General features: G+C 48.6%; 1 long non-coding RNA gene across 1 annotated transcript; it reads right to left on the reverse strand.

The window, feature by feature from the left end:
• Positions 1–1,886: 1,886 nt before the first annotated feature.
• Positions 1,887–4,325, reverse strand: LOC140719935 (uncharacterized). Its single transcript, XR_012097050.1, has 3 exons — positions 4,187–4,325; positions 3,713–3,776; positions 1,887–2,725 (listed from the first exon to the last, which is right to left on the reverse strand). It is a non-coding gene; the product is annotated as an uncharacterized lncRNA (long non-coding RNA).
• Positions 4,326–6,122: the final 1,797 nt, after the last annotated feature.

Here is a 6,122-nt window from a genome sequence, read left to right on the forward strand (position 1 = left end):
AAGCAGCCAATCACAGTGGTCAGTGGTCGCAGTAACGACGTATTTTTGGAGAGTTTCACGAGTCATGCACCCACGTCTCCAAGATTCTAATACATCTGAATGGACCACTTCCTCTGGCAGCTCGATACATAGACGGAATACCATCTGGGTTAACACAGAATCATAGAAAATACACGTCCTTGGCAGACAAAGTTGTGTCGTACATGTCGCTACCTCTGAAATTTTCAAGCTTACCTATATTTCACTAAGCTCCATGTACCTATCTAAGAGTCTCTTAAAAGAACCCTATCGTATCGGCCACAACCACCGTTGCCGGCAGCCCATTCCACACACTCACCACTCTCTGAGTAAAAAACTTACCCCTGACATCTCCCCTGTACCTACTCCCCAGCACCTTAAACCTGTGTCCTCTTGTGGCAACCATTTCAGCCCTGGGAAAAAACCCTCTAACTATCCACATGATCAATGTGTCTCACCATCTTGTACACCTCTAACAGGTCACCTCTCTTCCTCCTTCACTCAATTTATTCTCATCAGGCATGCACCCCAGTCCAGGCAGCATCCTTTTAAATTTCCTCTGCACACTTTCTATGGCTTCCGCATCCTTCCTGTAGTGAAGCGACCAAAACTGAGCACAGAACTCCAAGTGGAGTCTGACCAGGGTCCTATATAGCTGCAACATTTCCTCTCGGCTCCTAAATTCAATTCCACGATTGATTAATGCCAATACAGCATCCGCCTTCTTAACCACTGTATCAACACAGTTGCTTTGAGCGTCCTATGGACTGGAACCTCAAGATCCCTCTGATCCTCCACACTGCCAAGAGTCTTACCATTAATACTACCATATTTGACCTACCAAAATGAACCACTTCACACTTATCTGGATTGAACTCCATCAGCCACTTCTGAGCCCAGTTTAGCATCCTATTGATGTCCTTCTGTAACTTCTGACAGCCCTCCACACTATCCGCAACACCTCCAAACTTTCGGTGATCAGCAAACTTACTAATCCATCTCCTCTTAACTTTCTTCCTCATCCAGGTCATTTATACAATCACGATGAGTAAGGGTCCCAGAACAGATCCTTGATACACCCCACTGGTCACCGACTTCCATGCAGAACATGACCCGTCTGCAACCACTCTTTGCCTTCTGTGGGGCAAACAGATCCACAAAGTATTGTCCCCTTGAATCCGATGCCTCCTTGGCTTTCTCAATAAGCCTTGCATGGGGTACCTTGATCAAATGCTTTGCTGAAATCCATATGCCCTACATCTACTGTTCTGCCTTCATCAATGTGTTTTAGTCACATACTCAAAAAATTTAGTCAGGTTCGTAAAGCAGGATTTGCCCTTGACAACGCCATGCTGACTACTCCTGATCACATTCTACCTCTCCAACAGTTCATAAATCTTGCCTTTCAGGATCTTCTCCATCAACTTACCAAGCAGTAAAAAGGCAGGATGCAGAAGGACAGAGAGATTAGTACAATGTGCAAGAATTTGGCAAATGAAACACAATGTTGGAAAATGCATTGTCATGCAGATTGGTTGTAGAAATAAATGTGCTTCCTGTACTGCGCCATCGCAGCTTTGAACGCACGAGAACTAACTCGACATTTTTGCGGTATTTATTAATGTTTGTAATGTGCAATAACTTTACATCTTTGCGTCCGTACTGATGCTGCAAAAAAAAAAAAATCCAGAAATCCAGGCGTGTAACTCTCTGATAATATACCAAATAGCCATTCCGTTGTAAAACACCCAATCCGAGTGGACAGGACACTTGGCCCGCTGGTCTTCACTGGTCAGGACACTGCGTACAGTTGTCGGGAGGTCACGTTTGCAGTGGTACAGGACGTCCGTGAGGCCGCACAGTTTGGTCGCCTTGCTCTGGGAAATCGCCATTAAGCCGGAAATAATGTATAGGGAGGTTTACAGGAATATTGCCGGGACTGGAGGGACTGAGATGGGGTGAGAAAGGGGTCTTTATTCGCGGGAGCGTAGCTGTTATAGAGTAGCATAAACTCAAGAAGGGCACCAGCAGAAGGAATGTGCATAGACTTTTACCCAGAGTTGGGGTATCGAGAACCAGACGGTACAGGATTGAGGTGAGACTGTGTGGAAAGGATAAAGAGGGAGAGATCAGGGAGACAGAGGTGTTGGAGGGAACGGAGAGGGGAGGGAAAGAGTGCTGTAGAGAAGGGGAAGTGGAAAGGAAGATTAAGTGTTTGGAAGAAGGAGCGGAGAGTCAGCTGGCGGAGAAAGGTCCGAGGAAGGAGGCTGAGGAGAGCGGGTAGAGAGAGTGTTAGAGGGAGAGAGGAAGAGTGGGATGGGGGAGAGATGGCGAGACAGAAGGGGATAGATGGAGAGCGGGGTTTGTCCATGTGTGGTGGGGAGAATGGGGTTACGAAAAGTGGAGAATAGTGTGACAAGTCGGTGCAGAGACTACAGGGAGGATTTTGCGAGGATGGGGTGAGTGAGAGTGGAGGAGAGATAAGGAAGGGGAAAGACGTGATGATTATTTGTTTCAAGTCGGATCTCCGGGCTGTTGACAGAGAAGCTGGATCTTTCCAGGAATATCTGGTCGTGAGGTTGCGGACCTCTCGCAGATGAAACGGTGTTTATCATGAAGGCAATTGACACCCCTCCTACTCGATTTACAATCACTGCAGGAGGAGCTTCCAGGGGACACCTTGTACAGCAGACCAAAGTCAACATTCCTATCAATAAATGGTTTAAAAATTTTGAACAGAGAGTAAACAGATCCGGCGGATGAAACGAGACCGTCGCCAAACTAATCCCACTAAACCCGTGCAATCCCCACAGCCCTGTGTCGTCCTCAAAATAATTCCGGGTGTCCCAATGTCTCTCCACTGCTCTGTGTCAGTCGCCGGATTAATCCAACTACACCACCTCCCAACAGCCTCCGACCTGTCGCTCCGCGGTCCCCACAGTCCTGTGGCAGTCCCAATGCGAATCGAACACACCCACTTTCTCCTCTCAGATCTATTTCAGTCCTCAAACAAATCCCACTCTCCCACCCTCCCCCACAGACTTACGCGGTCCCGAAATAATCCCGTCGGCACAATCAGATCCTGCATCCCTCTGTCTGTTCCCAAATCCATCCCACGGCTCCTTCCTCTCCCGACAGTTCATTGTCGTCTCCAGGTTAATCCCATTGCCCCTCACTGCTCCCTCAGCCCTGCGACAGTCCGCAATCTGGACACACTGACCGACTCTGTGCCCACATCCCCGTATCGGTCTCCAAACTAATCCAATTGTCCCACTCTTCCCCCCCCCCCACCCAGATCAGTGTCAGACCCCAAACTGATCCTGCTGCATAACTCTTTCTCACAGAGTAAGGCCTGTCGCCAAACTAATCCGGACTCTGCCTCCTGCTCCCCACAGATCTGTGTCAGACTGCAAACTAATTCCACTGCATCTCCCAATCCCCACAGCCCTGCGTCAGTACACAAAATAATCCCTAGAGCCCACTGACTATCGTCAAATATTTCACTGTCCTGTCCCGCGACTGACACGTATCGCTCCCTAAAATATTCCCCTTGTATCATCCTCTCCCGACAAAAAAATCCCATTCCGCAGCGTCATCCCACAAACCTACTGCATTCTGTAAACTAAACCCATTTTCTCCCCTCAAGACAGTGTCATTCCCCATTTCCCACCCCACAGATCAGACCAAATCTCACCCGTTCGCGCATTGTCCAATCCAGTAAGTGAAGTTTCGGGATGAAGAGAGCGGAAAACAAAATTCTGTGAATGAAATTCCTTTGAATAGTACCGAGAATCGAAAACTATTAAACCGGAGTGTGTGATGGGACGGTGTGGAGGGAGATTCACACTGTCTGACCCCGGGAGTGTGTGATGTGACGGTGTGGAGGGAGATTCACTCTGTGTCTGAGCCTGGGAGTCGTTATGGAAAGAGGAGAAAGGCGCTTCAGTCTGTGTGTCTGACCGCAGGAATGTGTGATGAAATGGTGTGTAGGGAGTTTTATTGTGTGTCTGGCCCCGGCAGTGTGTGATTGGACGGTGTGGAGGGAGATTCACTCTGTGTCTGACCCCGGGAGTATGTGCTAGGAGTGTATTGTGGCTTTTCACTCCGTGTCTGAGGGTGTGTGATGATTCCTGTGTTACTGTGGGTCTTCTCGTGCTGTGACACATACCGCTTCATCCCTTGAATTGATTTCCAGCAGCCTTGAATCTCGGTTTGAACATTCTTGCAACGTTCTGCGGAAAGATGTGTCAAACGTGGAGACGTAATAACACCGGTCTTTATTTGTGACCCAGTCCTTGGAACACGTTTGCTCTGGAAATCAGGAACAAGGAACAATGAGACAGAGTTAATCTCCCTGCACATTTTCCCATCACACAGAGTTTCACTCCATGCTATCCCATCACGCACACCTGTGGTCAGGCACAGAGTGAATCTCCCCCCACCTCCCCCCCCCACACCGTCTTATCGCACATTAACAAGGATCAGGCCCTTTGAAGTTCACTCCAAACTATCCATCACACACTCCCGGGGTCCAAGACACCGAGTGAATCTCGTACCACACTGTCCCATCGCACACGCCCGGATAGAGACACAGAAAGAAGTTCCCTCTATAACGTCCCATCACAGATTCACAGGATCAGGCACAGAGTGAAGTTCCCTTCACATCATCCATCACAGACTCTCCAGTCAGACACAGACTGAGGCTTCCTCTACACCCTCCATGATACACTCACGGAGTCAGACACAAGGCGATGCTTCACACAGACTGTGTGTCAGAAACAGAGCGATTCTCTCCCCGCATAGTCCCATCACAGACTCTCCGGGGTAAGACAAAGAGTGAATCTCAGCCCGCACTGCCACATCACACACTCCTGAGGTCAGACACAGATTGATGTTCCCTCCACACCGTCCCATCACACACTCCCGGGGTCAGTAACAAAGTGAATCTTCCTCCACACCGTCCCATCACACAATACCGTGGTCAGACACTGTTTTTTTTTTCTCCACACCGTCTCATCACACAATCCTGGGGTTAGACATAGAATGAATCTCCCTCTGCGCCGTCCGATCACACACTCCCGGAGTCAGACACAAAATGAAGCACCCTCTGCACCGTCCCACAACTCACTCTTGTTGTAGTAAACTGAGAGTGACTCCATCAAAGGTTTTCAATATTCGGGAATAATGAAATAAATGTAATTTCACAGAACTTTATAAAATGCGAAGACAGGTGAGATTTCGACCGATCTGGATGGAGGGTAAATGGGGAAATGACAGCGGACGAAGCTCTTGCACGAAACTCTGACAACTGCCTTGTCTCATGCTGCAGTAGGAGATCAAGTATTGCCTCTCTCTCTCTCTCTCTCACTCCTCTCTCTCTCTCTCTCTCTCTCTCTCTCTCTCTCTCTCTCTCTCTCTCTCTCTCTCCTCTCTCTCTCTCTCTCTCTCTCTCTCTCTCTCTCTCTCTCTCTCATCTCTCTCTCTCTCTCTCTCCTCTCTCTCTCTCTCTCTCTCTCTCTCTCTCTCTCTCTCTCTCTCTCTCTCTCTCTCCTGCCGTATCACACACACACACATGCGTTCACACTGCACGCTGCTCACTGTCAAATCACACGCTATTGCGGACAGACACACAGTGAAGCTCTTCCACAGCGGCCCATCACAATGATCTAGGAGACCTTGTTCATCAGTCACTGAAGGTGAATGAGCAAGTGCAGCAGGCAGTGAAGAGGCTAATAGAATGTTGGCCTTTATTACAAAGGGAATTGAGTGCAAGAGCAAGGAAATCCTCTTGCATTTGTACAGGGCCCTGGTGAGACCACACCTGGAGTATTGTGTACAATATTGTGTACAACCCTGGAGTATTGGTCTCCAGGGTTAAGGAAGGACATCCTGGCTGTAGAGGAAGTGCAGCGTAGATTCACGAGGTTAATTCCTGGGTTGTCAGGACTGTCTTACGCAGAGAGGTTAGAGAGACTGGGCTTGTGCACGCTGGAATTAAGGAGATTGAGAGGGGATCTGATTGCAACATATAAGGTTATTAAGGGATTGGACAAAATAGAGGCAGGAAATATGTTCCAGTTGTTGGGAGAGTCCAGTACCAGAGG

Source organism: Hemitrygon akajei, unplaced genomic scaffold, assembly GCF_048418815.1.
Source record: "Hemitrygon akajei unplaced genomic scaffold, sHemAka1.3 Scf000033, whole genome shotgun sequence".
In the NCBI taxonomy this organism is placed as follows: Eukaryota; Metazoa; Chordata; class Chondrichthyes; order Myliobatiformes; family Dasyatidae; genus Hemitrygon; species Hemitrygon akajei.